Genomic DNA, 12,268 nt, shown 5'->3' on the forward strand with positions numbered 1-12,268 from the left:
TGACAAAAATATACAAAGAAAAAAGAACCCTACGTACCTGTAGGGTCAATAACAGGCCGATAGCCGCCAAACCCATCACCTGAACCTAAAGGAAATCCATCCAACAGGTCAGGCAGACGGGAAGGTGGCGTAGATCGGCGGGAAGCCCGGCGCGTACCTGATGGTCCGGCCGTCGGTGCCGGTGGCGCAGGTATAGTGGCAGCCGCCGTGGTAGCCATTGTTGGCGCCGTCTCCTCAGCAACAGTAACCGCCGGCTCCGTGAAAGATGCTGTAAAAATTGCACTCACGGCCGGCGGAGACACCTTCTCAGCTGGAACAGCCTCAGGAAGGCTGGAACCAGCGGAAGCAAGCGTAGACGCCTGGGTCGACGCCTCGGGAAGGCTGACCGAGCCTACCGTCATTGGCGGGGGAATACTTACTCCAACTCCACCCTGGAATGCGTCAACATCCACACCTGCACAAGCAAAAGTGTTAGAAAAATTTATTTGAAACAACAAATCTAGACAAGAATTATGGGGGTACTTACGGGGTTTCTTGAGCTTGAACGCACGGACGAGCGGGGGCGAACCCGATGGAGCCGGCCTCTTGACACCGGTAACCGTCGTCGTCGCTGCCTCCCCGGAGGTAACACCTGCAGCCTCCGGAGCGGTGGTCTCCTCACCACCGGGCTTCCCCGCCACCTCTGCATTATCTGACTCCGAGTCAGATAGGACTACCGGGTCGGCCGTAGAGGCCACCTTCTCCTTGCCTTTCCCGACGGCAGCCTTTTTCTTCCGCACCAGTGGAGGACCTTCTGCGGATTCCTCAGAAGAAGAAATGTCATGAACTCCAGCAGCAGGCACAGCATTGAGAGGTTCAGGGTAGAAGATAGGCTTACCTGGCCGTCGGTGGCTCAGGATCTCTTGGCCTGGCGGGTAAACCTCCACGAACCGACCCGCAGTCTGCTCTAAGATGGGCAACTCGTTCTCGTCCAGAGCACGAGTACCCATCCGCGCAGGACCATCTTCCTCCCGCGGATTCAGGAGCGACTGAAGATCGTTACCCTCTGAAATCAACAAGAAAGTTAGAAAAAATCGTAGTCAGCAAAAAAGAAACAAGACATACCATAAGGGGTAGAGTTCGAACCATATTCAAGGACGATCGGAACCTTATCCGCATTCGCCGCCTTCCACACCCGGCTCATCCCCAGCATCACCATCGCCGACTCCGGAAAACGGAAAACCGGGGACTGGACCCGGGATATCTTCGCGAACCATTCCGCCTCCTCGTAGTTGATGGCGGGAAGGTTCGGAAGCGGCTGGCCATTCTTGAACTTCATGGCAATGGGGATGGCTCGAGCGGATATAAAGAAGAACTCTCTTCTCCATGAGCGAAGACTCCGCTCGGTGGTACAAATCTTTAAACCCTTGATACGGGTTGTAAGAGTGTACCACCCTTGGATGCACCTCCAAGTATAGAAGGTCATCAGGCGGTCAACAAGGGGCTCAAGGCCCAGTATCCGGCACACCCACTCAAAGTGCCGGACCTTGGCAATGGCCATGGGGTGCACCTCTGTCAGGTGCACACCGTGCCTCTCTAGGACACGGTACACAAACTTTGTCAACGGAAACCTAAGGTTCCCGTAGACAAAGAATGCAGCATAAACCCCGATCTTGCCACTAGGGGCATCGTACACAGTATGGTGGGGCTCAGGAAACTCAGGCTCGAGAGACTCGAGCATGAACTTCCTGACGATATACTGGTACAGCTCGACAGGAAGATAACACTGGCATTCGCCAGCAGTCTTCTGATCATCAGCATCGTGAGAAGACATGGTGGAAGAAAGAAGAGATTTCAGAGCAATGCTTTACTGAAAAAGAGAAATTCGCCGGAAATTACTGGAGAAGAAGAGATGAAAGTGGAAAGTGTGAATTGCAAATAACCTTCTCCCCCTTTATATAGCAATCGCAATTAATGCGATGAATTTAATACGGAAGAGAGAGAAATCAAAGGTGCAATGAAACTATGACGCGTGGCAAAAGCAAACTGGCAACAGCTGTCAAAAAGGACGTGTGCCAGAGATTTCGCGGCTACGCGCCCGAAATCCCGTGCCCACGCGCCTGAAAAAGCAACTGGAATGACCACATAATGTCATGTCACCATAACTTCTGGCACGTCCTGACACAGTCAGAAGAAACCGTCGCACGACGTTTGAGGTATTGGGTTGTTATCCATCCAACTCTTCAAATTTCAAAATTTAAAAATTTGAAGACTAAGGTTCAAAAAAAGTAAGCGGGAAAATACCCCTTACCTTGGCAAACAAGTAACCATAAGCCGGGTGTGGGTACAGTGTAAAGGCAAAACCCTTCACATACCTAACACCCGCAGGGAATTGAAGCCAAAATATTTGGCAACCAAGTAACCATAAGACGGGTGCGGGTACAGTGTAAAGGCAAAACCCTTCACATACCTAGCACCCGCAGGGAATGGACGCCAGGAATACCTTGGAAGTAAAGTAACCGTAAGACGGACGCAGGTACAGTGTAAAGGCAAAACCCTTCACATACCTAGCACCCGCTGAGAATTGAAACCAGGAAGGATCTTCTGGGCAATGCTTGTGAAAACGGAAATAATATCCCCGCATTGCGGGAACATCGAGTACTACGTTGTTTGAGGCTCCAAGATGGAATTGGTGGTTTAAACATAATTGATCACTATGTTCAAAAACTACCAGAACCACAGGGAGAATCCGCACAACTAAGACTCAATGCTCCTGACTTGCGAGGAGGTTACAGACCTACCCGCATCATACCCAAAGACCAAGCAGGAAACTCGGGAATTTCTGCAAGTGACAAGGACTTCCGCGGGAAGAACCCCCATGGAAAACCTTACAAAAACCCCTTTTCAAAACCCTTTGCTTAAGTCCAAAAATTCACCTCACTTTATTAGACATTCGTGAGAAGAACATTGGACTGGGGGGACTTGAAGAGGTAGGTCCCAGCAGGGCTCAGTTGGTCCCGCATGACTCACCTTGAACAGGGATGTCTGCGCAAAGACCATCTACTCCCGCAGGACCCACCATGCTCAGAGAAGCCTACGCGCAGTATGCAAGCTGCATACGCAGGGAAAAGCCTCCCAATGGTAAAGTAACCCGCCTGTTCCCGCAGTTGCGGATACAAGCCATCAGGGAAGGCTACCCGCACAGCATAGCTACACGCATAAGGCTTAACACTTACAAATATTCAGTGTCACCTGAAAGAATGAGCAAAGGCGGGAGGGGGAAAACTCCCGCCAAAATGGGCCAGTCCGTATGATGGAGGATCTTTTGCGTGATACCTGACGAGGTAAAGACAAAAGATCTGACCAAGAATGCGACAGCTCACTGACAGCAGCGTGGCAGACAGCACGCCACAGCACTGTGACCAATAGCCGCCGCCTGCCCACCAACTCCTGCCAGACCACGTGCCTAGCCTGCAGTTGGTAGAAGACGAAGAGTGCACGGCACGCCTGCTCTGTGTCAGCCGCTACCTATCCACCACTCACAGGTAGGGCACGTGCATAGGTTACAGTTGGTAGCGTGTTGGGCCGGCTAAACCCCTTGGAAACCCACCTTCGGCTATAAAAGACAGCAAATGGTATTATCATTTCATCATCTACTATCTCGTATAACTTACTTGATAACTGCTCTAATAGTATTCATATACTTTTATATTCAAAGAGCAATATAGACTGATTCTCACGCCGGAGGGTGGTCACAAGGAGGAACCCCCCCCCCCTTCTCAGTGACGAGCTTACGGTGTCTGTTTTGCAGGTTCCCTGAAGTACAACTTACTCTGCTGGACCTAACCTTCGTGGGAAACATTACTTAGCCCCCAGATTACCCATAATCTGCCAGGGGTCACTTAGTGTTTCTTCAGTCACCGAAGGTAATAAATTCTAACATAGTTTCAAACTTTCAAATACATTGACAGGTAGCATAAGTTAAGTTGTTGGCATCAACAAATGTCATTTGAGATTTGTGTGGTGATATTCTGAAACTTGTGTGGTGAAAAGCGTGGTTGAGATCCCTTCATAAATAAACGAAAAAACTGAAAAGAAGACAAAACAAGTAAACAGTAAACATTTATTGGGAAAGTGAAATCTTTTAAGATATTAAAAAAAAAATATTACTGAGAAAAGTAATTGATTAAACGCTCCATTAATACGTTCAACTACTAAAGATAAAAAAAATGACAATGTAATCGTGCCTAGATGAACGATAGTGAAATGATAGCTATATGTAATAATACTTACGTCAGATACTAAAGTAAATACTACAATAACTTCCTTCAACAACCAAGTTATAACTAAGATTAAAGTACCCTTGATATCCCTCAAGGATATAATTGGTAATAGATTATTATGGTTATCGTTTAGTATGGACGGGTTTATATACTCATGAACAAATACACTTGATGTCCTCGTTTCTCGGCTTTCACTTTTATGGTTGTCTTACCTAAGAGTATAGATGTTTTAAATTTTAATAGTTTTAACACGTATATCAAGTACCTTTAAAAAACACAACTTAAACGCATTATATCTTTTGATGATGTGAAAATGATAAAAATACATAACCCGCTCCAATTTAGAAGCTAATTTAGCATGGAATAGCCGAATAACTAGTTCATTAAACACTTAGGCATGATAACTTTTAACCAAATTTTATAAGCTAGTACTAAGTACCCTCGTGTTGCGTTGGGCCTATAGTAGTGAGGGATGCATGCATGTGTTGCGCCAGGCCTGTATAACTATGATAAAAAAAGACATAGGTAACAACATTATGCAATCTAAAGCAATAGTGAGTGGAGGTTTTAGAAATGGATCCGAAATATATGGAATAAACTTATAACCATGTCTCATCTTCACTACACCCTTGTAAACATTAATGTTGTTATAGCATAAAGCTAATGCTCCATATGCAATGACCTGCAAAGTACAAATAGGCTAGTAATAAGATAAACATTTTGTAAGAAGCATCGAGCAAGTCGACAAAAGTGGAAATACTTGCTGACTTGAGGTATAGCACAAAACCTAAAGATAGCCTGATCATGCAAGTCAGACATATACTTGAAACAATCTTCAATGTGTATCATAGCGTTTGCCACCATATCGTTAAGGCACCGAATGGCCTTTTCAGAGTTCTGTTCATACTTGAGGTCCTGAGAGTGAGTTACAGAGGTGCATAATTATCGAACAACCTATTGTTTTAAGATCGACATGCACACGCACCTCTAGTTTATTTACATATTTATTCCATATCTCCCTAGGCCAATATGCACGGGACGTAGGTGTCTCCTTTATATCCACTAGATAATCTTGTATGGTATTTACTTTCTGCAGTTTTATAACAATATTGGAATCAGAGTTTCATAAAACTGGGACAAAAGCATTAAGGCTTAAAAATGTTTATCCAACACTTACCTGAAGAAATACACCCATAGAGTTGTGAAGAAACACTAATCGACCCCGGGCAGATTACGGATAATCTGGGTTACGGATAATCTGGGGGTTAAATAGATGTTTCCCACGAGGGGTTAGATCCGGCAAAGATGGTTCTTCTGATAACCTGCAAAACAGACACCGTGAGCTCGTCACTGAGAAGGGGGGGGTACCTCCTTGTGACCACCCTCCGGCGTGAGAATCAGACTAGATTGCTCTTGAATATAAGTGTATATTAAGAGAATGACTAGAGCCGATATCAGGTAATATATCAAGATATGAGATATGAGATAAGATGAGATGATCATACCATTCCAAGGTGTTGGAGTATTTATAGCCGAAGGTAGGTTTCCAAGAAGGTACAGCCGGCTGAATAGTGTTCCTGTTCTGCCAACTGTGGGCTACGCACATGCCATGCTGGTGGTTGGTGGGTAGGCAGCGGCTGATAGTGACCAGGCCGGCTGTGTACTATTCCTGTTCCACCAACTGCAGGCTATGCACGTCCTCCGACAGGTTGGTGAGTAGGCAGCGGCTAATAGTGACATACAGTACAAGAGCGTGTTGCTCGTCATACTGTTGTCAGTGAGCTGTCGTATCTTTGGTCAGATCTTTTGTCCATACCTCGTCAGGTACAGTACAAAAGATCCTCCAGTATCGTACGGACTGGCTCATTTGGGCGGGAGTATTCCCGGCTTTGCTCATTCCTTCTTCAGGTGACATTACTGAATTATTATCAGGGTAGCCTTCCCTGATGGCTTGTATCCACAGCTGCGGGAACAGGCGGAGTACTTCACCATTGGGAGGCTTTTCCTGCGGGACCAGCTTGCGTACTGCGCGTAAGGACGTCACGTCTCTGAGCATGGTGGGTCCTGCGGATCCAGTTGGTCTCTGCGCTGACGTCCCTTAAGTCTTGCGGGTTCAACCGCGCAGACGTCCGTTAAGGAGTCTTGCGGGTTCAACTGCGCAGACGTCCCTTTTCAAGGTGAGTCTTGCGGGTCCAACTGGGCTCTGCTGGGACCTACCTCTTCAAGTCCCCCGAGTCCAATGTTCTTCTCATGAATTGTTAATAAGTGAGGTGAACTTTTGGACTTAGGCAAAGGGTTTTGAAAAGGGTTTAGTTTTAAGGTTTTCCATGGGGATTCTTCCCGCGGAAGTCCTAATGTCACGTGCAGAAATTCCCGACTTTTCTGCTTGATCTTTGGGTATGATGCGGGTAGGTCTGTAACCTCCTCGCAAGTCAGGAGCGTTGAGTTCCACTTGTGTAGATTCTCCATGAGGTTTTGGTAGTTTTGAACATAGTGATCAATTATGTTTAAACAACCAATTCCATCTTGGAGCTTCAAACAATCTAGTTCTCGACGTTCACGCTATGCGGGGATGTTATTCCCGTTTCCGCAAGCATAGCCCAGAAGATCCTTCTTGGTTTCAATTCCCTGCGGAGTGCTAGGTATGTGAAGGGTTTCGCCTTGACACTGTACCCGCACTCGTCTTATAGTTACTTTACTTCCAAGGTATTTCTGGCTTCAATTCCCTGCGGGTGCCTAGTATGTGAAGGGTTTTGCCTTAACACTGTACTCGCACCCGTCTTATGGTTACTTGGTTGCCGAGGTATTCTTGGCTTCAATACCCTGCAGGTGCTAAGTATGTGAAGGGTTTTGCCTTAACACTGTACTCGCACCTGTCTTATAGTTACTTGGTTGCCAAGGTAAGGGGTATATTCCCGCTTACTTTTGAATCTTTTTGAATCTTTTTGAAATTCAAAGAGTTGGTGAAAGGATAAGAACAGTCCAAACTGTTGAAACGTCGTCCGAAGGTTTCTTCTGACAGTGTCAGGACGTGCAGGAAGTTATGGCGACGTGACAGTACATGGTCATTCCAGACGCTTTTTCAGGCGCGTGGGCGCGAGTTTTCGGGCGTGTGGTCGCGAAATTTATGGCATGCGTCCTTTCGACAGCTGTTGCCAGCTTGGTCTTTGCCACGTGTCATAGTTTCATTGCACCTGTGATTTCTCTCTCTTCCGCATTAAATTCATCGCATTTATTGCGATAAGTATATAAAGGGGGAGAGGGTCCTTTGTAATCTACACTTTCACTTCTATCTTCTCCTTCTAAGCGATTTCCGGCGAATATTCTCTGAAATCGTTGCCTTTCATCCTTCCAGAATGTCTTCTTTTGCCGAGGAGTCTGACGTGTTCGTCGAGAATCCGTCGTCCACTTCCGATTAGGATGACAAGAGTACTGCTGGCGAGTGCCAGTGTGCTCTTCCGGCCGACCTCTATCAGTACGTCGTCCGGAAGTTCATGCTCGAGCCGTTCGAGCCTGAGTTTCCGGAGCCACACCAGACGGTGTACGATGCCCCCAAGGGCAAGATAGGGGTGTACGCTGCATTTTTCGTTTATGGGAATCTCAGGTTCCCATTGACGAAGTTTGTATACCGTGTCTTGGAGAGGCACGGTGTGCATCTGACGGAGGTACACCCGATGGCGATCGCCAAGATCCGGCACTTTGAGTGGGTGTGCCTCGTTCTGGGCGTGGAGCCCCACGTTGATCGGTTGATGACCTTCTACTCCTGGAGGTGCATTCAGGGGTGGTACACCTTGGTCAATCGGATCAAGGGTTTGAAGATCTGCGCTACCGAGCGCAGTCTTCGGTCGTGGAAGCGGGAATTTTTCTATATTTCCGCTCGCGTCGTCCCCCTTGCGATGACGTTTAAGAATGGGAGAGCACTCCCCGCCCTTCACGCCCTCAACTACCAGGAGGCGGAATGGTTCACCAAGATTTCCCGGATCCAGACTCCGGTGTACCGCTTTGCGGAGTCCGGGATGGTGATGCTTGGGATGAGCCGGGTGTGGAAGGAAACGTCCCAGATTCCCATCGTCCTCGAATACGGTTTGAACTCTGTCCCTTACGGTATGCTTCATATTATCCGTTAATTTAGGGTTTTTGTTCTAACCGTTTTTTCTTTTTGTTTACAGAGGGAAACGACTTGCAGTCTCTCCTGCAGCCGCGGGAGAGTGATGGTCCCGCTCGGATGGGTACTCGTGCTCTAGATGAGAACGAGTTGCCATCCTTGAGCAAACGGCGGATCGGTTCGTGGAGGTCTACCCGCCAAGCCACGAGATCCTGAGCGCCAGGCGGCCAGGTAAAGAACTTTTTGACCCTCGCCCTCTCAATGCTCAAACCTCTGCGGGAATTCCTCTAATCTTGTCATCTTCTGACGAGGAATCCACAGATGGTCCTTTGTTGGTGCGGAAAAAGAAGGCTGCCGGCGGGAAGGGGAAGGCGAAGGTTGCCTCCATCGCCGATCCGGGGAACCGGTCAAATTCGGAGACCGAGAGCGAGGAGGCGGCGGGGAACCCAGATGGTGTTGAGACCACTGCTCCGGAGGCTGAGACGACTGTCACCTCCGAGCAGCCCAGGACGACGACGGTGACCGGTATGAAGAGGCCGGCTCCATCGGGTTCGTCCCCGCCTGTTCGCACCTTTAGGCTCAAGAAAACCCGTAAGTATAATCTTCCTTTACTTTTACTGCATAGCTTTCCACCATTATACTTACATCTTCTTTGTGCAGGCGTGGATGCTACCGCATTCCAGGGTGGAGCGGGAGGTAGCAGTTCTGGACCCATGAAGGTAGGTTTGGTCAACCTACCTGAGGCGATGACCCAGGCGACTGCGCCTGCTTCAGTTGGTTCAGTTGCTCACCCGGTTGAGCCAATTGTTCCAACTGTGACGACGTCCCCGCCGGCTGTCAGTGCCATATTTACTGATTCATTCACTGAGCCGGCGGTGAGTGTTTCTGTGGATTCTTCCGCAGCCGCGGCCGCGGTTGTGAGTTCACCTCCGGTGAGTTCACCTCCGCTGGTTTCTACCGCGGCGGCCTCCGCTATGCCTCCTCCGGCGCCGGCGACTACGGCCGGTCCTTCAGGTATGTCCGGGGTTGGGGCGTCAAGCCAATCTCTGCCTCCTTCCCATCTGCCTGACCTCTTGGATGGATATCCGTTAGGTTCTGGTGATGGGTTTGGCGGCTACAGGCCTGTCGTCGACCCTACAGGTGCGTAGGGTTATTTTGGCCTTTATTTTATATATATATATATTTTTTATCATCTTTTCCTAACTGCTTTTTGCTTTTGCAGTGTCGGATTCCAATGAAGTGTATGTTCCAAGATGGAACATCCGCCGAGGAACAACCCTTCGGACGCCTGTAGAATGCGTCGAATGGGCGCGCCACGCCGCCCCCGCCGGTGCGCTGGGGGAAGCCATGTCCAGCTACCAGGAGGGTAGGCTGTCGAATGAATTGCGGATTCTCCTTGCCCGGATGCAGCCGTGCGTCGAGTTACTTTGTCGTGAAAACGACAAGTTAAAGACGGCGCGTAGCCTGGAAGTGGCTCAGGCGCGGGCCATCCGGGAGGAGAACAAGAGGATTGCCGCAGTGGCTGCGGAAAAGGAGAAGGCCTTCCAGGCCCTTGAAGTTGAAGTTCAGGCCCGTCTCGAGGCCCATTCCAAGGCTGCCCAAGCTGTTAACGAACAGCTTCGGCTGGCTAAGGAAACTGCACGGAACGCAACTGAGAGGGCCACCAAGGCTGAAGCTGTTGCTGAGCCTCTACGCATTGAGAATGAGGAGCTTAAAGCCAAGCTAGAGAGGCTCCAGCAGGCTCATGATGCCTCGGCTATGGAAGACGCCAAGAAGCTCCAAGGGATCTTGGACCAGAGGGGCGTGCTTGACCACACTGAGCGGAAGTTAAAGGGCGTTGAAGAGGCTGCTGCTAAGGAAGTGTTGCTCGCCAACCTTAACAAAAGTGAAGCCGAACGCGCCCGTAACCAAGTTCAAGCCGCCCTCCAGGAGGCTCTGGTTGCCAAGGAATGGCTTCTTCGAGAAGCGTTGTCTCAGGTATGCGTAATTTCATAATATCTTTACGCTTTTCTTTGTAAATAGAAAAGGTTTTGATACTTGTATTTTTTCTTGCAGGTTGTGCATCGAGTCTTCACGGACACATCATACGACGATGCCATGAGCGCATCCCTCAACGCTTCTCATGAGGATGGGGAAAAGGCCGGCTTCCTGCTTGGTCTAGGGTTCGTTGAGAAAGGCATCCCGCCTTCCAACTTCCCTTTATATGATGTGGATACAGAAGCTGTATATGACCAAGCAGTGAATCAGTATGCCGCCTTCCCGCATCCGGTGGTGGAGAAGGTGAACGAAGTTGCTGCTGCTGATGATGGGCTAGCCATTCTAAAGACCTTCCTTGAACCGCCACAGCCAACTGATGGTGCGGTACAAGTGGGTTTGGAGGGAGTGGTCTTGAAGCTTGAACCTTAAGATCCCTTCACACTGTTAGGATAGGTTTACATTGTATAGATTTATATTCATGTAGGCGGGTAGTTACCCGGCCATTCTTGTAATGAATTATTATGAAATATAAATCTTTGTGCGGTGAGACCGCTACTTTCGCTGGATGGCTTGCTTTATAAACGTTATATGACTTGCTCATCCATACTTTAGTTTAAATTAGCAACTTTCCAAGTGTTCTGAATAAGTTAACCTTTGAACGTGGTAGATAATAGGTTGAAGTTTTGCTTCCTCCTTCGTGATTGTGCGGGTAAGACCGTCACTTGCACTTAGTAGGATGGCTAAACTTTACCTATATCTGACCTGCGTGGAGGTTTTCCTCATCTTTTCGTTAGAAATTTTCTAATTGTTTAGAATAAGTTAACCTTTGAACGTGGTAGATAATAGGTTGAAGTTTTGCTTCCTCCTTCGTGATTGTGCGGGTAAGACCGTCACTTGCACTTAGTAGGATGGCTAAACTTTACCTATATCTGACCTGCGTGGAGGTTTTCCTCATCTTTTCGTTAGAAATTTTCTAAGTATTTTGAATAGGTTAACCGTTCGACGCGCGGTTGTCAATAGGTTAGTTCGGTTTCTTCTATCATGATTTGTGCGGTTAGGACCGGCACTTTCATTTAGTGGGATCACCAAACTTTACCTATGACTGACCTACGTGAAGGTTTGCCGTTTTTTGTGTTTATGCGGGTTTTGCCGCCTTCCACATGCAACGACTTCTTTCCCCACTTATGTATGCGGTGAAGACCGGCATATCAGTGGAAAGTTCATAAGTATAAATGTAAGACCATCAGCGTCAATGTGATAAGGAGAATCATTTCCATTAGAAGTGGCTCTGGGCCTTTTCTTTTACAAGTTTGGAATTGATCTAAATGCAGATTGTGTAATTGAGCTCCCTTCCATGTTCTTGGGAGTGTCATCGTGTAAGGCCCCGAACCCGGTGACCCTACTTTAGCGTCGGATTTACTCATAAACACAGTTCTTCAAATCAGAGTTTATTAAAACTTTTCGCGGAATATAAAACGTCAATCATTTGTTACAAAACATTAAATCTTTTCCTTGATACCATAACACCAAAACTTTATATTTAAAACATCTTTACTTCTTTCTTCAGATGCCAGCCGTTCAATCCATGCCATGTGCCATCCTCATGCTAACTCTATAATCAGCTCACCTGCGTGCATACTAAAAGTCAGCTACGCTGAGTGAGTTCTAGTTAATCACATAATCATACAATACATTCTTGCATTTCATACTTTTATTCTTTCATACTTCTATACATTCATATATTCATACGTTTTAAAGAGCCTTTCGCCCTATAACCTCACAGATATTATAAGGGTCTGGTCCCTAACATCACAGATATTATAAGGGTCTGGTCCCTAACATCACAGATATTATAAGGGTCTGGTCCCTAACATCACAGATATTATAAGGGTCTGGTCCCTAACGTCACAGATATTATAAGGGT

The sequence above is a fragment of the Bidens hawaiensis genome, unplaced genomic scaffold (assembly GCF_021521415.1).
Source record: "Bidens hawaiensis isolate Kalapana, Puna unplaced genomic scaffold, B.hawaiensis_p1.1 tig00000055_1, whole genome shotgun sequence".
Classification (NCBI taxonomy): Eukaryota; Viridiplantae; Streptophyta; class Magnoliopsida; order Asterales; family Asteraceae; genus Bidens; species Bidens hawaiensis.